The sequence below is a fragment of the Urocitellus parryii genome, chromosome 3 (genome assembly GCF_045843805.1).
Source record: "Urocitellus parryii isolate mUroPar1 chromosome 3, mUroPar1.hap1, whole genome shotgun sequence".
Classification (NCBI taxonomy): domain Eukaryota; kingdom Metazoa; phylum Chordata; class Mammalia; order Rodentia; family Sciuridae; genus Urocitellus; species Urocitellus parryii.
In genome coordinates this window covers 211,916,778-211,942,169 of record NC_135533.1, presented here as the reverse complement: position 1 = coordinate 211,942,169, position 25,392 = coordinate 211,916,778, and the positions used below count along the sequence as shown (strand labels likewise).

The 25,392-nt window shown below is 41.1% G+C and overlaps 1 protein-coding gene and 1 pseudogene across 7 annotated transcripts in view; both read right to left on the bottom strand.

The window, feature by feature from the left end:
- LOC113190495 (uncharacterized) overlaps positions 1–3,641 on the bottom strand; it is a 28,456-nt gene extending 24,815 nt beyond the window's left edge. For 5 of the 7 annotated variants that reach the window (XM_077796392.1, XM_077796395.1, XM_077796389.1 and 2 more), the window contains exons 1-2: positions 3,360–3,423; positions 2,999–3,075 (exon numbers count right to left, since the gene is read on the bottom strand). The gene's annotated coding sequence lies outside the window, so the exon portion shown is untranslated. Of the gene's footprint in view, positions 1–2,998; positions 3,076–3,354; positions 3,424–3,450 lie in introns of those variants that run through there. The other 2 variants (XM_077796393.1, XM_077796394.1) reach the window with 2 other exon arrangements.
- LOC113190503 (transmembrane protein 192-like) lies at positions 1,208–7,353 on the bottom strand (annotated as a pseudogene).
- Between the last annotated feature and the right edge of the window lie 18,039 nt (positions 7,354–25,392).

Below are 25,392 nucleotides of genomic sequence, written 5' to 3'. Positions count from 1 at the left end.
CAGGGCTATAACTGTGACCATTCTCCAGAGATACCACAAGACCAAATAAGAGGAATGTGTAAGGGGTAAATGAATGGACATCACAAAAGGAAGGAAACTTTACCTTCTGGATATAACTGCTGCATGGTAGTCAGCAGTGTCCAAGTGCTATGCCCATGCCTTGAGCCCAAAACACATTCCCTAGATGACCATCAACCCCTGACCCAGTTACCAATATCCTACTGACCTCCTACTATGGAGCCCATGTGCTCAAAGGTATCCCACTAGCAGAGGTACTCTCTGCAAATATGCTAACATAGTTGATGGCTTGTTTCCCAACTCCGGATGCATGCTGCATGTTGACCCAATTTATTTTGTACACCAGACACAAAAAGCTTGTACCCCAGTAGTATTCCCCTTGGCCCTCCATAGACAGACACATGTTGGGCCTGGCACTACCAGATAGGTGGCATCCAAACTCCCACTGCCTACCAAACTCATTTGAAGGGTTCCCTGTGATATGTATCACAGCCCTCCAAAAGAAAACACTCTCTGTGGGAAGCCACTATGAATGACCCTTCCAGTCCTGAAGCAAAAGGCTCTGACCAATCACTACATTTCATGGTGACTTGGGCGTTGTCCCAGATCAGGAAGTAAAAGACAAGTCCTTCAGATGTAGGTGTCACCCCCTGAGGTTAAGTTACACTCAACTGACCCTTGTAACCCAGCCCCTTCTGGCCTTTTTTTGGATAGAACTTTCTAAAGAACAAGAGTCCCTGCAATAAAAGCCCACTTCCAAAAGTGCTCACTCTCTCACCAGCCTCTAGTGACTTACTGTTGCTCTCCCTTTTGGGGAGCCTGAGGCGGAGAGTGGAGAAGTCGTCCTGAAGCTTGTTTTAAGGTAAAGTGTGTCTGTTTTATTTGGTGTCCCTGAAAATTCACACGAGCGACTTTAAGTTCAGCTGCCCACACATGTCAAGGAGAACAACTATGCAGCCAGGGGCAGAGGTATGCACCTGTAATCTCAGCTACTCAATACGCTGAGCAAGAAACTTGTGAGTTCAAGGGAGAAGTGTCCCAATTCCCTAATATACAAAAACGCCAATAGCAGCTAGCATTGTTTTAATCTTGCTTAATCTATGTAATAACCATCTCTGGACATAAGTAACCCAGCAATAGGTTACAACTATACTATGGCTGACATGCCTTCATATGACCTCAGTGATCTCTACCTACTGGCATAGAGAATATAGGCCTTTCCTGAGGAGTCACGTAATAAGAACCACAGGTAGCCTCTAGAAGCTAAGATCACCCTCCAGATGACAGCATCCACTATGTCCTGTAGTTCTAAGAAAATGAATTTTGCCTATTAGTGAGAATGCAAATATTCTTCCCTGATTAAGCTTTCCCAATTAAGCTAACTGTAACCCAACCAATGACTTGATAGCAGCTAGGTGAAATCTTGAACAGAGGATCTGATCTACCTACACCATGCCTGGATTCCTGACCCAAAGATATTACACATTATTCTTCAATTGTCAGGCAGCAATAGAGAACAAATACATGTGTGTTATCTAAGGAGGTTTAAATCCCTGTCTTGGAGAAAGACAGACATTCTTTTGTTGCCTAGCTTCTTTTCACTCAAAACTTTGCAAAATTCACCCACATTTTTGCATCTACCTTCGGTTTGTTCTTTCTATTTGTGGAACAGTCTTCCATAGTATAAGAATACTACAATTTACCCATTATTCTGCTGGCCTTTTTCCACTTAGGGCTGTTTCATATAATACAGGAATAAAAAGCCACTATTTTTATCTTGATATGCATGCACATGCATCCCTGTGTGACAGAGCATGCGTACATACAAAGTTAGCAAATAGTCCTAACAGTTTTTGAAAGTCCTTTGCCAATAAACATGCATACCCTCACCAACTTATCTTCAGAATCCTCATTAATTATTTAACTATGTCCACTTAGCTCACTGGGACCCCTTTGTGGCCAAATGAAATCATGGTTATTAGAGGGTGGAGGGGACATTAAGGAGGTATTGGAAGTGAAATGAACCAAATTATGTCACATTCATATATGAAATACACCACAATGGAACCCATTATTCTGTATAATTATTATGCACCAATAAAAATTTTTCTAAAGAAAACAAAACATGGATATTGCAAAGTCATAAAACTCCTTCAGTGCTTACTGGCAACCAACACTGGCAGGGGAGTTTTCTGGTCACTTACCTATGGAGTGTGAATGTCTCTAAGGAGTCACATTAAGAGTGATTAACTCTAGACATTCATTCAGGAAAATGAAGGACAAGTTTGGATAGGAGTAAGAACACCAAGGTTGACTAAAAAACACTCAAGAGACTTTTGACTGATTATAGACACAGACTTTCCAAATATAAATAATTAACAAGTGAATTTTCATAGTGAACTTTTTTCTCAATGGTATCACCGATGCGAATTCCTTGAATTAATTTCCTACTTAGAAAAAAGTCATGTTTTATTTCATCTCAAATTACACCATTTCAATAGGTACCAGTTTTCTTGTCAGTTATATACTGAGTTGTATATTAATTTTCCCAAATGTAGAAAATGACTTTGGTGCCAAAACTGAAGTTAAGTCCTTGTCAATTCTCTTTTCTCTCTCTCTAGAGACTTAATCAGTTAATCCATTGTCTCCTGCTTCCTATTTTCTGGAAGAAAGCAAATAAGTTCAAATATAATAGTACTTTAGTGCAATAAAACCTCGAACTTCCTACAGATCCGTTTTGAAGCCCCGTGGGGAAGCCCAGAGCAGAAAGTCCAAATGAAGAGAATGGGCTACAGATCCTTTCCGTCCCTTGGCAGAATGGTTTGTGGTCCGCTACCTATAAAACAGGTGCACCATAGACGTCTTTAAAAGAAGCTTTATCTTCCTACCTAAATGTGTCAAAAATATACTCCACACAAAGACAAAGCCCAATTGAAAGACAAAAGAAGTCCTGTGGAGCCAACTTACACCAAGCACTCACCGGAACGCGCCCGGATCGCCAGGTCCGCGCGGAAGGGGGACGTTATGCTGCCCTCCACAGCGGAAGTTCTTTTCCTTCTGGAAAAAAAAAAATTCAAAAGATTACTTTAAAGGCTTTTGAGGAAAAGCGCACAGTGTTCGAAACGAAGACGCGCCCTTCAGAATTATGTCGAAACGGCCCCTGAGGGGGCCCTCCGAACGACGGCCACCGGCCTGAAAGACCCGGCCGAAACCGGAGGACCCGCGACCCGGGCGGACGCGATCGGGAAGGGCCGGCCCTCTCTGAGAGGCTCCCCGGCGGCCCGGGCTAAACTCGAACATTCCCTGGACCCTTCCAGCGGCTGACTGTCCCCTTACTCCACCTCGCCAAGGCCCCGTTAGGTGCACCACCACCAAGGAGAAAAGAACTTGGCCGCGCAGAGCTAGACCGGAAAAGACAGAGAGACATCTCACATCACTTCCGCTTCCAAGTTCTGGCCCGGAAGTCCCCGAGTTCGGCGTCGAACCAGAGCCACGTAGGACCCTCTGCGGCAGAGAAACGTAGAAATTCTAGCTTCCTCCCATGGGGGCGGAGAGCCCTTAAGGTCAATTCTGAGCCTAACGCTGGGGACCAGAACTGGCCGAGGCCGCAGCTGGTGGTTAGAATCAGGGCTCTGGGCGGGGTGCATTCCCAGGGCGGAGTTGGAGGTTGGACCTGCCAGACGCACGGAAAGAGGAGGAGGGAACGGTGGGAGGGGGGGCCCAACCACACGCCGCTCACAAAAGCTGCCTCCCTCCACGTAGTTAGAACTTCCTTTGTGTTTCTACGCCTGCCAATCAGCGAGATGGTCGGTCTCCTCCACGCAATTAATCCAGTCCTTCAGCCTTTATTTCTTTTTATTATCTGAACACCATGCTAAACTCTAATAGTTGATTGCTTGGAGTTTACAGCGTACTGACACTTTTTGTAAAGCTTGAAATTTTTCTTCTTCAAATATGCATTACTGTTTCCACTTGACGGATTTTTTTACTTTAAATTCAGGGCCTTCCGCACTGCGTTTTGTAAAACAGCGCTGATAAACACTCAGAAGTGATTCTAAAAGGTTTTCTGATCATCAGTTTTGCTGTGATTTTCAGTGAGCGGCTTTTGTGGAATAAAGAGTTGTTTAGAACCCTAATTTACAAATATTTTACAAAGATTTGTTCGTGCCTATTAGATATGGAAAATGTCAAACCCCCAAATAGTGTGGTCTCGGAAAAAGGAGTGAAAAAGAAAGCCATACATTAATAATATTGATCCTTACCCAATCGTTCTTTCTTGGTGACAAAACAAGCCCTGGGGAGAAGTTCTCCATCAAACCTAGACTGACAGTCTCTGGAAAAAGACTTAAGCATTTATTTCTTCCAAAATAAATCCTTTCCAGATGCTGGCCACTGACCCCAGACCCTTCATTGCCCAATAAAAACAAAATCTCAAATTCCTGAGTGAGGAGTCTATACTTCTATTTATTTCATCCCCCGATATAAATAGAAGTATAGACTCCTGCTTCTGCTGGCTGCCCATTTTCCACCAGGAAAAGGGTCACTCCATTCCTGGAAGAAAAAAAAAAAAAAACTGTGCCGATCCGTAAAGTTTGCGTCCTGTCCTGTTCTTTTGGGCTAACAGTGCCCGTTATCAAATGTGTTTTGTGAACACTAGATTGCTAATTACCTCACCATAACATTTTTATTTTTTGCCATATACAATATTTACCTTTTATGTAGTCAAAGGTGTTTGTTTTGTAAAGGAACTTGTGAGTTTCTTGCCTTGCATTAAAAAGTATTCTTAAAAATCTATATTACATATGGATTTCCTAATTTTCCTTTGGAATGTTTTTGTTGTTGTTGTTGTTATTGTTTTCTGCCAGTAATTGAATCTAGAGGTTCTTAACCACTGAGCCACATCCCTGCCCTATTTTGTATTTTATTTAGAGACAGGGTTTCACTGAGTTGCTTAGCACCTCACTTTTGCTGAGGAGGCTGGCTTTGAACTCACAATCCTCCTGCCTCAGCCTCCGATGCCATGCCATTGGGATCACAAATGTGCACCACGCAGCCCCCCCCCTAAATTAAATTCTTTTTTTTTTTTTTTTGTACCAGGGATTGAACTCAGAGGCCCTTAACCACTGAGCCACATCCCCAGTTCTATTTATTTATTTATTTATTTAAATTTTATTTTATTTTTATTTATTTTTTTTAAAGAGAGAGAGAGAGAGAGAGAGAGAGAGAGAGAGAGAGAGAGGAGGGAGAGAAATAAATTCCAATATTTATTTTTTAGTTTTCGGCGGACACAACATCTTTGTATGTGGTGCTAAGGATCGAACCCAGGCCGCACGCATGCCACGCGAGCGAGCTACCGCTTGAGCCACATCCCCAGCCCCATATTTTTTTTTTTTTTTTTTTTTGAGACAGGTTCTCTCTAAGTTGCTTGGGTTCACTCTAAATTGCTGAAGCTAGTCTTGAAATTACAATCCTCCTTCGTCAGCCTCCTGAGCCACTGGGATTAGAAGCATCTGCCACCACACTTGGCAAGAAATTAAATTATTTCAAAATGTACAAAACAGACATTCTTATGAAGTTATCAAGGCTTCTACCAAGCATCTTTCAAATTATCCACAAGCTTCATCTATTAAACAGCCACACAAGTGAGACCCAAATTCAGGATACCAAAATGCACTATAGTATGTTATTCAGCAAGAGCTGAAGTTCCCTGGAGCAGAGAGTCAGGCAGACAATCAGTCTGAGGTTTTTCTGGACCCTTCAAAAATTGTCATGCTTAAACTTGGAATGGAACCACCATTTGACCCAGTGATCCCATTCCTTGGTCTACACCCAAATGACTTAAAAAACAGCATACTACAGGAACACAGCCACATCAATATTTATAGCAGCACAATTCACAATAGCTAAACTGTGGAACCGACCTAGATGCCCTTCAATAGATGTATGAACAAAGAAAATATAATATATATATTCCATTGTGTAATGGAATATTCCCCAATATTAAAAGAGAATAAAATTATGGCATTTGCAGATAAAAGGATGGGGTTGGAGAATATCATGCCAAGCGAAACAAGCCAATTCCAAAAAAAAGAAAATAAAGGCCAAATGTTTTCTCTGATATGTGAATGCTGATCTACACTTGAGGGGTGGGGACAGGGGACAAATAGAGGAACTTTGGGTTGGACAGAGGAGTATGAGGGGAGGGAAGGGGGCTTGGGGGTAGGAAAGATGGTGGAATGAGACAATCATCATTACCCTAGGTACATGTATGATTGCACAAATGGTATGATGCTACATTGGGTACAACCAGAGAAATGAAAAGTTGTGCTCCATTTGTGCACAATGAATCAAAGTACATTTTGTTGTCATTTATAACTAATAAGAACAAATTTTTGTTTTTTTAGTTTTAGGTGAACACAATATCTTTATTTCTATGTGATGGTGAGGATCGAACCCAGTGCCTCATGCATGTTAGGCACGCACTCTACCACTGGGCCACGACCCCAGCCCTAATTAGAACAAATCTAAAAATTAAAGAAAAAATGTCATGACTGTGAGACTCTCATGTTCTATTTGGCTAAGAGGCCAGGTCTGAGAACATGAGCGCCAGTCATCACTAACACAACTCTGCATTGTATTGCTTCAGGTACACTACTATATCTCCTTGCTTTTCAACAATTTCTTCTAGGCTTGAAATAATCCTGAAACCAGTTTCCAAAGTAATATTGCTGTGGTAAGGATAGTTTTTCTTTTCCTTCTTCAAGTACATCAGCTGTGGTTTGACTTCCTTAAATTTTTTCTGCACAAATGAGCAGACAGGTCAGGGAACAGAGCTTAGTTCCAGGGCCAGGATGGCCTGAATGAGGTCAAGTACAACTTACGAGGCTCAGGAAAAGAATGCTGCATGTACAGTATGAGGAGAATTATTGTGTTGCTGGTTGAATACACCATTAGGACAAGTCTTTTAAGACCTTATGGTGATGATACTGAATGTTGCATTCAAGAAGTAATTGTGAAATCCGCAAAATAACTTTTCCCAGAATTATGACTGAACTTTAAATGGGTTGGTATAGTTCCTAGGCACTTGTCCTTATTTAATTAGAGTAAAAACAAAGCACACAGGTCAAAAATGCTAAAAACAAAAAAATTGCTAGACAAAAAACACAGCATGGATAAACAAGAGATTTTCTATGATGACTATTAAAAGAGAATGGAATCTGTGTCTAAAATGAGCTTGTAATGAGTGATGTGGTAGAAGATAGACATGAAGAAGTGGATCATCTTCAATTGGATAATGTCCAAGGAACTGCCCTCCATCCTGACCCTCATCGCCATTTCTAGACATCAGAGGCTAAAGCCCCTGCAAGCCTGATCTCTCCACCTCTGCCAGCTGAAGAGTAGGAAAGTTGTGACCTTCTGGGACCTGTGGCCTCAACCCCAAATGTACCCACCCACCAAAGTAATTTTGAACAAGAACAAAACCAGAGGCATCACACTTCATGATTTCAAATTATTTTACAAAGCTATACCAATCAAAACAGTGTGGTGATGGTATAAAGATAGAAACTTGGGCCAATGGAAAGAGTTAGAAAGCCCAGAAGTAAACCCATGCATATATGGTCAACTAATGTATGTTCCAGCAAACCCCTTCTTTTACCAAGGAAGTAAAATCACTACCTAAAAGTGAAAGCTGCAGAACTTTAGATAGGGCAAAGGAGAGGGAGGGGATAGGAGGGGGCAAGGGGGTAGAAATTATGGTGGAATGAGTTAGACATCATTACCCTAAGTACATGTATGAAGACATGAATAGTATGAAAATACTTTGTGTAAATCAGTGAGTTGAAAAATTGTGTTCTATATGTATAATATGAAATGAATTGCATTCTGCTAATATGTATAACAAATTAGAATAAATAATTTTTTTAAAAAAGAGAAAGCTGTACTTCTACGTTCATTGTAGCAATACTCAAAATAGCCAAAGTATGTCCCTTGACAGATGAATGGGTAAATAAAATGTAGCATTTTGCATATATATAATAGAATGTTTAGCTTTTATTTTTATTTATTTTTTAATATTTAGTTTTTAGTTTTCAGTGGACACAACATCTTTATTTTATTTTTATGTGGTGCTGAGGATTGAACTCAGAGCCCCACGCATGCCAGGTGAGCACGTTACTGCTTGAGCCACATCTCTAGCCCTAGAATGTTTAGCTTTTAAAAAGAAGCAAGCTAGGAGCTGTGACACACCCCTGTAATCCATCCCAATGGCTCAGGAGTCTAAGGCAGGAGAATCGCAAATTCAAAGCCAACCTTGGCAACTTAGCAAAGACCCTACACAACTCAGTAAGAACTTGTCTCTAAATAAAAAATATTAAAAAGGGCTGGGGATGTGGCTCAGTAGTTAAGTGCCACTGGGTTCAATTCCCAGTACAAATAATAATAATAATACATGAAAGAAAAAAAAAGAAATTCCTTCACTTGCAACAACATGAATGAATCTAGAAGATACCATGCTAAGTAAAGCCAAAGAAAGACAAAATTGTATAATTTCCCTTATATGTAGAATCTAACCAGAGAAAGCATTTAATAGAATCTTAAGTCATTCAAGACAAAGCCTCTCCCAAATAGAAAGGAAAGAAAAGCTTTGACCTTGTGAAATCTATATCAGTTAACACAGTTATTGGTGAAAATGAAAAAAAATTCCAATCCCAGCAAGTAGGGAGACCAAGGCAGGAGGATCATTGAGTTCAAAGCCAGCCTCAGTAACTTAGTGAGACCCTAAGCAAATTAGCAAGACCCTGTCTCTAAATATAAAAAGGAACTGGGGATATGGCTTAAATAAATAAATAGATAAATTCCATTAGGACTAATAAGAAAAGTATGAAGTTTTTCCTGCTTTGGTCTCAGGAAAACCTATGTGGAAAACCCTTAAGAATACATAAGAACTAGAACTGGTAAGAGTTTTTAGCAAGGCTTCTAGTAAAATCAAATACAAAGATCAATTAAATCATAATTAGTTGATGGAGCAGAGATGGTGTATAGACAATAAGACTGGGATGTGATATGTTGGTACTACCATTAGGATTCCAAGTCCCAGATGCCATGGCCAAACTGCAGTATTGACTTCATCTGTGACCCACAAATGCTCATACTCAGTCATCTGTGAACAAGTTCCACAAACGACCTACTAGTCTTATTTCATACAATCAGGATGGCATCCAAAGTCAACCCATGATTCTTTACAACCCACACAAAACAGTTAAAACCAATCTCATGATCTATGATGTGTATGCCCACAATTAAAGGTTACAACACTTAAAACCACAAGAGAAAAAACTCAATGACCCTCTTGTCTTCAATTTTGAACAAACAATTCAAAGTACAAAGGTCTCTTATATTCTGGATTGTTAAACTTGATTTGGATTACTATTAATTACAGTGTTTTGTTTAGACATCAGAGAGCCATCAAGCAGCTATAGCTCTGAGGGTCAACCATGACATAATCCAAGAGTGATCAAGCATCAGAAGTACATAAACTTGGACTGAGGTTGTACTCAGTGGTAGAGAGCTTGCCTAGCACATGTGAAACACTGGGTTCAATCTCCTCAGCACCACAAAAAAAAAAATAAAAATAAATAACTACAACTAAAAATACTTCTTAAAATTATATAAACTTGTATCACTCAACTGAACTATAAATAGCTGAGTGTTCTTCTCTTTCTTTAGTAGAAAGGCTCCTACTCTAAATATATTTATATTTATATACAGAAGTAAGGGCATTCTGTACGTTTAGAATTTATCTTAACTTTCTACTCCAATGTTCTTTGTCAAAAATGAAGGGCATCAGCCAAGGACGGTGGTCAACACCTATAATCCCAGTGACTCAAGAGGCTGAGGCAAGAGTATCACAAGTTCAAGTTCAGCCTCAGCAACTCAGCAAGATTCTGCTCAAATTTAAAAATTAAAGGGGCTGGGGATGTAGCTCAGTAGTAAAGTACCTGGGCTCAATCCCTGCACCAAAATAAATAAATAAAGGGCATCAAAGACAAAGTCAAAATCTCAGAGGAAATTTTCTTTGTCAAAGAAAAGGGGGAAAGGGCCCTTTTGGACTGACTTTCAGCCAGTGGTTACTGAACACACAGGATGACCAAGTCTGTGAAGTGGGAGGTCCCTGAGGTCAAGTCGATGTGACTCAAACGCCAGAAATCAATTTTCCTTCATTCACAAAGGTTGCTCTTAAGGAGCCACCTCATGGGACAGACCACCCTGCCTAGGCCGCTCAGGAGGGCCAGGCCCGGGGACTCAAGGGGAGCACGCCACGTCCACGGTGCCCCACAGCAGCCTTAGCCTCACCTGCCCTTTCACGCCCCCCCCCCCCAAAAGGTGGACTCGCAAGTATGTAGAAACCACTAAAGCCAGAGGGGCGCCCCCACTAGGAAGGACAAAGGACAACAGGCGAAGCCAGAGCCGGAAATGACATCACTTCCTCTTTCGGCCTTCGGCCTTCAAGATGGTTCCTCAGGCATCAGCCACATGGAGCCATATCCGGCCTGCCATGTGCGGACGTTTAATGCTTCCTCCCGGGAGTCTGGGGCTGAGTCACAGGTCGGTTCCTAGCAGGAGGCCGAACCAGGTGCTCTGCTGGGGTGCGAGTCAGGCCTGGGGGCGGGGCCACGCCGTGTGCTGACTCCGCCCACGGTTGCTGAGCCCAAAGTTGATAAGCCTGCCAATGCATGGTATGGTCTCTTTCTTCCGTAAGTCTCTCTGTAGGCCTTTATTTCCCTTTATTTCGTTAATTTACCTGGGCACCGTGCTAAACACTAAAGTTCGTTCCGTTGTGTTTTCAATGTGATTATATTTACTGCAAATCTTTAATTTTTTCTTCAAATATATATATTTCTGTGTTACTTATAGGATTTTGCCATGGGGCCTGGGTCCACCTGCCACCTATGTGATGGTTCAAAAATAGCACTGATGTCATCAAGCATTTTCCAAGGATTAATTCAGAAATGTGTCATAATCTCAATAAGGATGCCAAAAGCTTCTTCGTGAAGTCAGGCACATTTATACTAAAGTCCTTATAGAAGAACTAACATCTGACACTAAAAGAAGCACTGAAAATTGGTGATCACCTACGGATATTAAAATATACTATAAAACCTCAGTAATTAACACTGTGTGGTACTGGCACATGAACAGGTAACAATTTTTGCAAATATACTCAATATAATATAGAAATTTGGGTCGTTAATATATTTCAGATCAATGCAGCAAAAATGCAGCAAAATGCTAAAACAACTGGTTACCCATCTGGGAGAGATGAAATTAAATCTATACCTTAGCCTGTGTGGTGGCGCATGCTTGTAACTCACTCCAGGGACTTGAGAGGTTGTAGCAGGAGAGAGGCTGAGCAGGAGGATTGCAATTTTGAAGCAATCAAACTTGCAATCAAACTTTTGGGCAATTTACGGAGACCCCGTCTCAAAAATTAAAGAGGGCTGGAGATGTAGCTTACTGGTAGAATGTCCCCGGGTTCAATTCTTCAATTTCATTCTTTATTAATGAAAGTAAAATTTTACAGCTTTTACGTTATACAACAATAAACTCCAAATGAATTGGGAATCTAAATGAAAAACAAAAACGTGCATAAGGTGTTCAAGTGATTTCTAGTCTGAGTAATGGGAAAATGTGACCGCGAGGTGGCAGTAGAATACCATTATTTGGGCAGCGCTTTGAGAAGTTAGTGGGTGGAGGAAGCCCACACAACCCGGAGAATAGCCACAGACTTTCTCTTGGGAATCACCACTTGGAAGATGGAGAGGATTGCCGATGTAGCTCAGTGGTCAAGCGCTCGCCTGGCGTGCTTGGGACCCTGGGTGGGTTTTGTATTTTTTTTTTGGGGGGGGGGGGAGTGGGTTTTGGTTTTGTTTTTCTTCTGGGTACTGGGAATTCAACCCAAAGCTTCTTGCACATGGTAAAGGAGCATTCTACCCCTGAGCTGCTTCTGAGCCCTTATTCGTTGTTGTTGTTTGGTTATTGTTGTTTTCTTGTTTTGTTTTTGCAGTGTTTTGTTGAATTCCCTAATGATTCTGTTTAATTTTCAAAGGAAACATCATAGTGTTTTACAGGCCTAGGGCACCATTTTACCACCAATGCACATAGTTTCCAGTTTTACTATGTTTCCCACCATCCTCATGCGTGCAAGCTTTCTCCCATTGAACTATGTCCCAGGCTTTTTTAAATTTTGAGACAGTTGCCCAGGCTGGCCTCAAACTTGCTATCTTCCTGCCTCAGCCTCCCAGGTAACTGAGATTGTAGACATGTACCACAACACCCAACTTTTTTTTCTTTCTCCCTCCCTTTTTCCTCCTGTTGTTTCTCCCTTAAAAACAAACAAACAACAACAACAACAAAAAAAAAAAGTAGCTGTCATCGGGATCAAGTGATAGCTCATTGTGATTTTTTTTTTGGAGGGCTGGTGGTTGAACCGATAGCCTTTTGCATGCCAAGCATATACTCTCCCATTGAGCCACACCTCCAGACCTTCATTGTGATTTTAATTTCTCTAATATTTAGTGAGTTGAGCATGAGCATCATATAATATATCTTAGTTGTAGATGGACACAATACCTTTCCTCTGTTTATTTATATGTGGTGCTGAGGATTGAACCCAGTGCCTCACATGTGTGAGGCCAGTACTCTACCGCTAAGCCACAGCCCCAGCCTGGTAAATTGAGCATCTTTTCATGTTCTGGCTTGCTATCTGTTATCTTCTTTGGTGAAATTATTCTAGTTCTTTTCCATATTTGAATTTGATTTTTTTGGTTATTCTTGAATTTGTTTTTGTTTTTTTTTTTTCTTTTTTGGTACCAGGAATTGAATCCAGGGGTGCTTAACCACTGAGTCACATCCCCAGCCCCAGCCCTTTTAAAATTTTTTTATTTTGAGATAGGGTCTTACTAAGTTGCTTAGGGCCTCCCTAAGTTGCTAAGACTGGCCTCCAACTTTCAGTCTACCTGCCTCAGCTCCTGAGCCACTTGGATTACAGGTGTACACTACCATTCCCCCCGTTGCTGTTATTCTTGAATTTTATAGTTCTTTATATAAACTCTGTATATTATCCTTAATCAAAATATGATTTGTAAATATTTCCTCCCATTGTGTGGGTTTCCTTTCACTCTTCTAATATGATGAGGTCCAATTCATCTACTGTGTGTGTGTGTGTGTGTGTGTGTGTGTGTGTGTGTGTGTTTTACTGGGAATTGAACATAGGGAATCCTACCACTGAACTACATGCTCAGCTCTTTTTTTTCACTTTTTAAAAAAATTTATAACTTGCTTATTTATTTTTATGTGGAGCAGAGGATCAAACCCAGTTCCTCACACATGCTAGGCAAGCGCTTTACCACTGAGCCACAACCCCAGCCCCCTTTTTATTTTATTTATTTTTTTATTTTTTTTGAGACAGGTTGATCTTAAACTTATGACCCTCCTGCCTCAGCTTCCTGAGTAGCTGATATTACAGGCATGTGCCACCATGCCTAGCATAAACTTGGCTTTTGGTGCTTGTACATTTGAGTCATATTCAAGAAATAATTTCCAAATCCAATATCTAAACTCTCCCCACCCTATACACACACACACACACACACACACACATATTTTCTGCAGAGTTTGTACCTTTAGCTCTTATATTTAGGTTTTTGATCCATTTTGAGTTAATATTTACATGATACAACGTAAGATTCCAACTCCATTATTTTGCATGTAAATATCTACTTTTTCCAGCACCATCTCTCTAGGCCCCCAATTTTATAATAGTATCATTTTTTAAAGGTATACAATGTGAAGATTTGATATATGTGCACATTGTGAAGTGATAATCAAGCTAATTTTACATCCAGCATCTCACATAGACACTTCTTTTTGAGTATGGGTGAAAACACTTAACATTTACTGTCTTGATAAACTCCAAGCATATAGTGCAACATTATTACATACAGTCATCATGCTATAAATTAAATCACACAGAATCTCATGACTCAAAGTTTGTTCCTTTTGACCTACATCTCCTGATGCCCCCTCCCAACCACCATTCAGTTGGAATCTATATTCTATTCATTGCTTCTATGTGTTCAGCTTTATTTATTTTGGATGTCAGGGATTGAATGCAAGGACACTTAAACACTGAGCCACATCCTCAGCTCTCTTTATTTTTTTTATTTTGAGATAGGGTCTTACTGAGTTGCTTAGGGTCTTTCTTAATTGCTGGGGCTGGGTTTGGAGTTGTGATCCTCCCATCTCAGCCTCCTGAGCCCCTGGGATTACAGGTGTGCACCATTTCACCTAGCTCCAAGTTCACTTTTTTAAAAAATTTCCCATATACAAGAGATTAGGCAGAGTGTGTGTGTGTATGTGTGTGTGTGTGTGTGTGTGTGTGTGTGTGTATCCTATTGAAAGTTGAACCCAAAGCCTCACACATGCTTGTCAAGGATTCTACTACTGAACTACACCTCCAGATCTTTTTTCAATTTTTATTTTGAGACTGGATCTCATATGCCCAGACTGGTCTCAAACTTGCAATCTTCTTGCTTCAGCCTCCGAAGTAGTTGAGATTACAGATGTGTGCCACCTTGCCCAGCTTTTCTTTGTCTTTTTATTTTGAGGGTCTCACTATTTTGCCCAGGCTGGCCTGAACAACCTGGGTTCAAGATCATTCCACTTCAACATTTTGAATGGATCTCTGCATGTGCCCCTGTGCCCAATATGTTCCATCATTATGCTGAGCCTTTGGACCCAGTGATCTCTAGACCATTTTTAACCCTAAGGCCACCCTCCCTACCCTGGATTTTGAGTCCAAAAAGTGATTATTATAAAGATCCTCACTTCTTCCAAAATTACAGGCCGGTTCTCCTTTCTCTTTTCAGAAATTCATATGCCATACAGAAGGTGCTGAACAGAATTGATGTTAATACCCATCCCACATAAATGAAGGGCTGACCCACAAGAGTGAGCAAGACATTGCATTCCTTTTCAGAATCCTGAGGCTGCTCATACCAAGATCAACCAAAGAAACTTCTTTTCAAGTTACAAGTCAGCCAGCAGCATGGGAGGCTGAGTCAGGAGGATCATGAGTTCAAGGCCAGCTTCAGCAATTTAGCAACTAAATTGAGGTGCTAAGCAACTCAGTGAGACCCTGTCTCTAAATAAAATACAAAATAGGGGGTTGGGGTGGGCTCAGCAGTAGAGTGCTCACCTAGCACTTGCAAGGCCCTGGTTCGATCCTCAGCACCACCTAAAAATAAATAAATAAAGGTATTGTGTCCAACTACAACTAAAAAATAAATATTTTTAAAAAATACAAAATAGGTCTGGGAACGTGACTCAGTGGTTGAGTGCCTCTGAGTTGAATCCCCAATACCCATCCACTCCCCACAAAAAAAGGTAAGAGAAGAGCAGAAAGAGATCTGAAGATTTGAGCTATGTTAAAAATCTGGCAATGATAAAGACATGGGGTGAAGATTTTAGATAGTATTACAAGTTGACTCTGAAAATTAAAGCCGACAGTGAAAAAAAAGAAAATACCAGTGAAAAAAAAGTAGGAAATTTCTGGAAAAGGAGCATATATCAAAGCAATAAACTTTTGTTTTGTTTCATTTTGGTTTTGTGCTGTACTGGGATTGAACCCAGGGGGCTTAACCACTGAGTCACATCCTCAGCCCTATTATTGTATTTTATTTAGAGACAGGGTCTCACTAAATTGCAGAGACTGGCCTTGAATTTTCGACTCTCCTACCTCAGCCTCCTGAGCCACTGGGATTACAGGTATGCGCCATGGCACTTGGTGCAAAGCAATAAACTTAAAGAAAAGTTTGAGTATAAGAAAAGTAAGGGGCTGTGGTTGTGACTAAGAGATAGAACACTTGCCTAGCATGTGTGAGGCACTGGGTTCAATCCTCAGAACCACATATAAATAAATGAATAAAGTAAAGGTCCATCAAGATATAAAAAAAATATTGAAAAGAAAAAGAAAACCAAGTATTGGAAATTGGAAATTTCCTAACATCTGAGAAAAAAGGCCTCAGCTGTCAGGAGCGAGGAATGAATTATGGGTCTTTGAACTCCCTAGAGACAGAGGTCACGCATCTCTTGGGAATTTCTTGGTGCAAAGGAACCAAGAAAACATCCCAGTTGTATGCTAGCCAAAGAATTTTATTAGTTCATAATCTTGGGTTCAAATGCCTGATTCCCACAGGTAGAGAATTACAGGTGCAAGCTGATAAGCCCTAATTGGGCTGCTCAGCTTCAGCTTTTTTATCTTGAAGAAGTTTTCTCAACAATATTCCTTTAACTTATCTAATAAGCATTCTGAGCTTGCTCATGATCAGTCTTTTTCCACGAGAGGCAGGCTGAACCACCACACCCCAGCCTTTTCTCTACTTTTGTGTCTGTTTGTCTTTTTCCAAATCCTCTCATCAACTGGTTCAGTTACCCCTGAATAAAACTGTCACACAGGAAATGATACTCAGTCTTTTTCAATAAAGTGCATCTTCAAAAGTTTCCTCCTTATAGTTGCAAGCACACTGAACTTCTCACAAATCAGGATTGTTTTTCATGAACAGTTACTTTGGAGAATTTCTTTCTGAACTGCCCTCAACTCTTCTTGCTCCAACCAAGAGATCAGACTGGGTTTGATAATTTGACATCCAATATACAGGGAAAGACAACTTAATGGAAAAGATTAACAGAAGAGATCAGAAATCTTCTGGATATTCAGGAACTAGAGGGTTTTTTTTTTAAATAAATTTATAGTTTTAGATGGACAGCATGCCTTTATTTGTTTAGTTTTTTTTAATGCAGTGCTCAGTATCGAACCCAGTGTCTCACACATGCCAAGCAAGTGCTCTGCCACTGAACTACAGTCCCAGCCCTAGAGTTCTTATTTTTAAATTTGTTTATTTTGGGGGGTACCAGGGATTGAACTCAGAGGCACTCAACTACTGAGCCACATCTCCATCCCTATTTTGTATTTTATTTAGAGACAGGTCCTCACTGAATTGCTTTGTGCCTCGCTAAATTGCTGAGGCTGGCTTCGAACTCATGATCTTAGCCTCCTGAGCTGCTGGGATTTCAGGCCATGTGCCACTGTGCCCAGCAGGAACTAGAGTTCTAATAAAAGCAGTGAAATTATTTTGAAAGGGCTAAAATATACATATATAATCTGTTTAATTACCTCTATCTCCTAAAACTCAAATTCAGTCTTATATACACATTTACAAAGCACAAGACTTTACTTTTATTCTAATAGGAAATAAAGGAATGCAACAAAGAGATTTTTATTCTTTAGGGCAAACAACTACAGCAATGGTTCTTTTTTTCTTTTTCTTTTTTTGGTAATAGGGGATTGAACTCAGGGGTGCTTAATGACAAGCCACAACTCCAGCCCTCTTTTTTTTTATTAGAGAAAGAGAGAGAGAATTTTAATATTTATTTTTTAGTTTTCGTTGGACACAACATCTTTGTTTGTATGTGGTGCTGAGGATCGAACCTGGGCCGCATGCATGCCAGGCAAGTGCTCTACCACTGAGCCCCAGCCCCTCCAGCCTTTTTAAAATATTTTATTTAGACACAGGGTCTCACTCAGTTTCTTAGGGCTTCACTAAATTGCTGAGGCTGGCTTTGAACTCATGATCCTCCTGCCTCAGGCTTCCAAGTCACTGGGATTATAGGCATGCAACACAATGCCTGGCTACTAATGGTTCTTAAACATTATTATGCATCAAAGTCATCTAAATTACAGAATAGATGACTAAATTACAGAATCTCACATCCAGATTCAGTACAGCACATCAAAGTGAAGAGAAAAAATGTATACTTTTTGTTGTTTTTTACAGTATTGGGGATTGAACCCAGGGTCTCATGCATGCTAGGCAAGAGCTCTCTCTACCACTGAGCTACTTTTTATTTTATTTTAATTTTGAGACAAAATTTGTCTCACCAATTTGCCGAGGCTGGCCTTGAACTTGTGATCCTCCTGCCTCAGCCTCCTGAATCATTGGAATTATAGGCATGCCCCACCACTCCCAGCTGAAATTGTATACTTCTAGCATACTGACGGCACTTTTATTGATCTTGGCCATTTTGAGAACCACCACTGTAGATTATGATCTATTTAGGGCAGGGACTACATTTCTATTATTTTTCATTGTATTCAGAGCTAACATCACCAATCCTGCAACACAGTAAGTCCCTGTGAGGCTAAAAGGAATAATAGCTGTCCTACCTACTGTAGCCAGGTCCTGGTAGTTCTCTAGCACCACATCACTGTACAGGTTTCTCTGAACTGGAGCCAGTAAAGTCCACTCTTTTTTTTTTTTAATTTTTCAGTTGTAGTTGGACACTATACCTTGATTTTATTAATTTATTTTTATGTGGTGCTGAGGATCAAACCCAGTGCCTCGCACATGCTAGGTGAGCGCTCTACCGCTGAGCCACAACCCCAGCCCTAAAGTCCACTCTTGTCTATGTTGCATATACTAGCCTCCTGAGGGAATAAGTCTGGCATTGGGAACTCCCCATGGCACCCCCCACAGGGACTGACCATCTGATGCAGATGAACTTCCCCCTCAAGCTCTGCCAAAGATCCCCACAACACTTGGGATGGTTGTGACCTGCCAAGATGTCAGTTAACCTGCTGACAGCAAGACAGCAGGAAGCAAGACTCCACCCTTGAAACCTTATCCCTGCCTTTGATGTATCCCCTTAAATAAACCAAAAGAGCCATTTTATCTTTATCTAGTTCCAGAGCCATAAGTAGAGTAAGTCTGTCAGGGGCTTTGCATTCTGTAAATGTATTTCTGATTATTTGTGCTTTGTTATTTACTGATTATTTGAGACTGTAAGACTTAGGGTAGCTTGGGTTATCCTGGGCAGAAAAAAGGGCCCCTTAATGAGACACTGGTCATTTTCCCCTCACTGATACACTCTTCCTGGCTAAAGTCCACAGCCACATCCAAACACTGTGTGTGATGGCAAAGTTGCTGAGGTACCCCAGAGGCAACCTGGAAAAAGTGCACTGGGTAGCTTCTGAAGTGCAGGCACACTGCAGCTCAGAGGCTGTGGAAAGAGGCACTGAAAGGAGCATGTTCACCAACATATAATAGCAACATACTTATCAGCTGTTAACTGAATATAATCCTTTAATAAAACTGAATATTGGGCATGGGATCCTTGATTATAGAGCCACACCATTAAAACTGCAGCAATTCACTATGAAGGGCTATGTATACATGCATCTGTCTACCTATGAATCTTTCTGATCTATCAATGTATCAAATCTATTTATCCAAATATTAACCTTCTGCTTAAGAAAAGGCTACATTGCAAGAAGCAGCAGGGGGTAATCATCCCTTCATTTGTTTTTTTTGTTGTTGTTGTTTTTTTATGTTTGGGCCTAGGGATTGAACCCAGGTGCACTTACCACTAAACTACATTCCCAAGGAAGAGCAGTTTGAAAATCTTAACCCCTAATGGAGATACTTACTATTATGGTCCCAATACATTAGAAAGAGAGACTGCTACCTGGACATTTTGGGCTCCTTATACCACTAAACTAAGGGAGTGGGAGCTGGAGAACTGTTAATATACTGGCCTAGAGTGATAGATCAAAATTACAACAGGGAAACTAGGGACTGGGTGCAGTAGCACATGCCTATAATCTCACCAGTCCGGAGACTGAAACAGGAGGATTGCAAGTTTGAGGTTACCTTGAGCAACTTCGTGAGATTCTGACTCAAAATAAAAGAGTTGGGTATGTAGTTCAGTGGTAAAGCACTGAGTTGAGAAAATGAACAATAAAGAGTAACCCAGTAAAGAAAAAAGGGCAGGGAGCGAGGAGAATTTGGAGTACCTCTACACAACCAGGCAAAGAAGACCAAGAGTAGGACCATAGGGCTGGGGTTGTGGCTCAGTGGTGGAGTGCTTGCCTACACGTGTGAGGCACTGGGTTCAAGCCTCAGCACTACATAAAAATAAATTAATTAAATAAAGGTATTGTGCTCATTTACAACTAAAAATATTTTTAAATAGTAGGACCACCTAGTATATCCAAGCTGTAAAGATTAATGGAAAATTACAACTATAAAAGGGCAGGACAATGAAGGCCTTAGGACAAACGAGTGGAACATGAAGATCCGAGTCATTCTACCAGGTAAAGAACCAAAAGCATCTGGGTTCCAGTGCAAGGGAACTATGGAGCTGGTCTTTGAAGTAAGTCAGGCATATAAACCACACCCTCAAAACCAATGACAGAAACAAGAACTGTAGTAGCTTTGCATGTTTTTTTTTTTTTTTCACTTTTGAGTTCTATTCTTTTTTTTGATGGGGGTTACTGGGGACTGAACTCAGGAACACTCAACCACTGAGCCAGATCCTCAGCCATACTTTGTATTTTATTTAGGGTCTCATTGAGTTGCTTGGCTCCTTGCTGTTGCTGAGGATAGCTTTGAACCCACAATCCTCCTGTCTCAGCCTCCCAAGCCACTAGGATTACAGGTGTGTGCCACCACACCCGGCTATAACCTATAATCATTCGCCTCTATCTCCTTTCCATTTCTACTTTATTTTTATTTTTTTGTAGTTGTGTATGGACAGAATGACTTTGTTTATTTTTATGTGATGTTGAGGATCGAACCCAGTGCCTCATGCATGCTAGACAAGCATTCTACCACTGAGCTACACCCCAGCCCACCATTTCTACTTTATATACAAGGTATTGGAGGATAAATTCACGATTTGGTCTGTAAGTAATAAGAACATGACTACAGGGGCTGGGGATGTGGCTCAAGCAGTAGCGCACTTGCCTGGCATGCGTGCGGCCCGGGTTCGATCCTCAGCACCACATACAAACAAAGATGTTGTGTCTGCCGAAAACTAAAAAATAAACATTAAAAAAATATCTCAGAACATGACTACATTCACGCAAAAATTAATATGGCCTGTGATGAAGGATGCATTCCTTCTCACTTAGGAAAAGGGTGAGAATGTCATCCCTTCAATTTTCTTAGGTAGAAATATAGAGCTGCTTAATCTTTTTTTTTTTCCTTTTTTAAAGAGAGAGGTGAGAGAAAGAGGTGAGAGAATTTTTTTAATGTTTATTTTTTAGTGAGACCCATGGGATGCTGTATCAAAATTAAAAAAAAAAAAGGTGGGGGTGCAGCTTAATGGTAGAGTGGGCCTGGGTTCAAAACCCCATACTGACAAATTAATAAATAAAAATGGCTGGGGATGTAGTTCACCATGCAAGGACCTGGGTTCAAATGCCAGTACTGTAAATAAAAGATAAGTGTGAATGAACAGAAAAAATATGTCTTCCCAGACAAAGTTGTAAATTCCATGGTGGTGGAAGTACTATGCATTTGGATGATCATTGTTCTATTGTCCCTGGCAGAAAGAACATCAGTAAGCCTCTAAATTTAAAGAATCAGTGATCATTTTCGGACTTTCAGAAAATATCCATTGTTAACTAAGCACAAACACAACATGCAGAAACAGAATTTCAAAGTAAAAATTGAGTAAGACTCATAAAATATTGCCCCAGAGAAAAAAACTACATGAGCCAAAACATTTTTTTTTTTTTGCTTTACTACTTTTTTTCCACATTTTTAATTGGTGCATTATAGTTGTAAAAATTGATGGGATCTGTTATTACATATTCATACATGCACACAATATAATTTGATCAATATTACCCCCCCCACCACCCCTTTTGGTCCTTTTCCTCTATTGATCTCCCTTTGATTCTTTTTTTAAGTTGTAGATGGACACAATACCTTTATTTTATTTATTTATATGTGGTGCTGAGGATTGAACCCAAGGCCTCACACATGCTAGGCAAGTGCTTTACCACTGACCACAACCCCAGCCCTCTCCCTTTGATTTTTAGGGTGATAATTGTGTCATAGTTTTCCAATGCCTGATCAGTAGCCTTTAAAAGAATATTATGTGTACTTCAAATTGAATTTCATTAGGAAGACATCCGTTTGTATGTCCTTCTATTAATGTAACTAATTTTGATACTTGTTTAAGGCCCTAATCAACATAGCACTGTATTTTAGAGACTTTTCCATTTGAACAAGAAAGTAATTTGTAGGTTAGTACTTTGGTAGAAGGATAGTCTCCCTGACTATCTTATCACCCCTATTTTTGCAAAACATTACTTCTGAAAATATATTTGAGTATTCTTACCATGAATAAGAGAATACTTATTTTCTTTTTAAAAACAAGTGCCTTGTAGTTAAATTTTAAGTATGTTCCTTATTTTTATCCAGAATAATTTTGTTTTAAAGTATCGGGGATTGAAACCAGGCCCTGTGCATGCTAGGCAAGCACTCTACCACTGAGCTACATCCTCAGCTCCTCTCCAAAATTATTTTTGAACACGGTCCAGTCAGAAACTACCAAGATACAAGATACAAGGAAAGGTAAAATTTAGTGTACACCAAAGCTAAATATCTACTTGCCCTCTGATCTAGACATCCAACCTGAAAACATTACCTGAAAATGTAGTTCCACAAATGTGAAAAGTGAAGAGAAAATTTTTCACTGCAGGTAATCATGGTGGATGCTCAAACAATTGGGAAGAATGAGTGGCAGGGGAAAAGATGATCCTACTACCAAAGTATCAAACTACAAACTACTTTCATGTTAAAAAAAAAAAAAAAGTCTGGAAAAGTCTCTAAAATGCAGTTCTATGTGATTAGGGCCTTAAGCAAGTATCAAAATTAGTAACATTAATAGAAGGACATACAAACAGATGTCTTTCTAATGAAATTCAATTTGAAATCCACATAATATTCTTTTTGTCAGGTCGGTGGCAGTGACTTAGAACAAAGCAGCCTGCGTGGAAAAGAAACATCAATCAGGTGCTGACAGAAATGCCTGTCAATCAGCGGGATCTCCTAACTAACAGCCTGTCAATCAGCAGGACCCTCTGGCCAATCCTGGAGTTCAGCCAACACCAACGGGACAAGGGACTCTAAAAAAACACCTTTTCCTGTCCCAAGCCCTTCCCTTCCTGCTGTAAGCCCCATAAAAGTCCAGTCAAGATTCACGCGGTTTCTCCACAGACCCTTCTCCTGTCCCCTCTGTGGGTCTGAGATCTCCCATGGAGTGATATCTCAATAAAGCCTCCCTCAGCGGCCTTTTTAAATCTGCCTCCTTTGATTGCTGCCCGCCTCGCCTGATCTTAGACTTTTAATTTTAAAAGACTACTGACCAGGAATTGGAAAACTGTGACACACTTATCAGAAGAAAGCTGTGCCCATTTACTATAAAAGACCCTAGCCCAGTTAGCCCAGTTACCTAAGGCCAAGATATGAAACCAAGATATCAGGCAGGCCATAAACAGGTTCAGGCGCCAGGCATGCTTTCCGGACAACCGGTTGAAGAACAGAGCACCCGCATCCTGAGGCATGAATGAATAAAATAAGCAGGAACAGATAAGCAGGAACAGAAAGAATAGAATGCAGGTGGTTTTTGGAATGCAGACCTGTACCCCCTAGGTGGCCTATATGCTAGATTTAAACAAACCAATAAGAAACCTGTTGCTTCCCGCGCGTGCGCGCGGCGCGAAACCTGTCCCAAACCCTATAAAAATCTCTGTATCCCCAAGCCCGGTGTGCCAGTTCACCAAAGCTCCGGCTGAGGTTCTACTGGGCACCCGCAGGCGCCTGTGTCCCAATAAACCCCCTCGTGCTTTTGCAGCCAGTGTTTCGTGTGATTCTCCTTGGACAGGGAAACGGGGGCCTTTCATAAACGGGGTGCTTTTCAACTAGTGTACAAGGCTACTTGCCCACTATTAAGATAGAACCCATTACTTGAAGTCTTTATGGCTTAAAAATAAATGCAAGTCGGGTCCAGTGGTGTATCCCTCTAATCCCAGCAGACGGATCGCAAGTTCGAGGCCAGCATCAAGCATACAGGGAGGCCCTTTGCAACTTAAATAGGGCTGGGGATGTGGCTCAGTGGTTAAGCACCCCTGGGTTCAATTCCTGGTACCAAAAATGAAAATTAATATAGAAACCTTGAGCGGATCTTAGATCCCCAAACACCCAAAGCAAACATTGATACAAAAGAGATTATGTTTTTTTACAGACTTGATATTTCATGACCTGATTTTAAATGTCTTGATTGAAGTAATATTTGCTCTTAGTACTGACAATGTCCAACCAAACAACCAAATCCTCAGTTAAAACGTTCGTTTCTGTCAAAGTAAAAGTAAAAAGAGGGCCCTGTCCCACCGCGTTTCCTAGTTCTCACCAGACGCTGCGGAGGCGCTGGTCCGACACAGCGCAACCCAGCGGAGGTTCGTTTCCTTCTGGAAAAAAAGAAAGAAAAAAAAAGGCGGGGGGGCTCGGGCCCTGGCTCATGGCCGCGGCGAACGAGGGCAGAGCACGCCCGGCCTTTATACAGAGGCTCCCCGGCGAAACCCGTCCCGCAACCCACCCTTTACCGCGTAGCCGCATCACACAGGCGAACGCAAAGAATCTCTCGTGCAAAAGCACGGCCGGAAGAGACAGCAGGGCCGCTGACGTCACTTCCGCTCACCGCCAGGATCTGCAGTGCTCGGCAGCTCAGGCGTCGGCCGCACATTGAGGGAGGATGGGGCGTGGGGCCCACTCAGAACCTAAGGCGGAGGGTAGAACTAGGTGTGGGCGGGGCTAGGGCGGAAATGGGACTAGGAGGCCCTGGGGGTGTTCTTGTCCCACCCGAAACGACCCATCGGATTTCCTCCCGCTTCAGCCCACGTTTCTAGAGAGCCCGTGCTTGGTAGGGAATTTAATATGGAATGGCAGTCTAGCTCTAGCAACTATGGGCCTCTGGATGGTGTTAGAATCACTATTGATTACAGCCATTCTGGGGGCTTCCACACAATCTTGCATCCTCAGTCCATCCAGTCAGGTTCAGGGGTCAACGGGAAGAATGGCAGAGGCTAAAGGGTTCTGACAGTGCTTTTGAAAATCACAACTTATAGCATCCCACTTTTCAGCTTTCCCATCAACCGTTCCTCAAGCCCCCAATTCTGCGAGGGCCCTGGGCCCCTAAAGTTATGAAGTTGAGTTAGAATCAGGATTTTTCTCATCTGAGGTTACAAGGAGATATCCAGTTCCTCCATCACTATTGACACAATTCTCAAGACTGAGCCTGGTTCTGAAGGCTCTCCTGATATATATCATGAACCAATTTATCAGTAGGTTATTGCTTGACATTTACAAATATCCCCAAAACTTAGTAGCTGGAAATAACAATCCATTATTAGTAGAAGCCTCTTGAGGACAAACTTGCACAGTTCAGATTTCTATTGGTCAAAGTCAC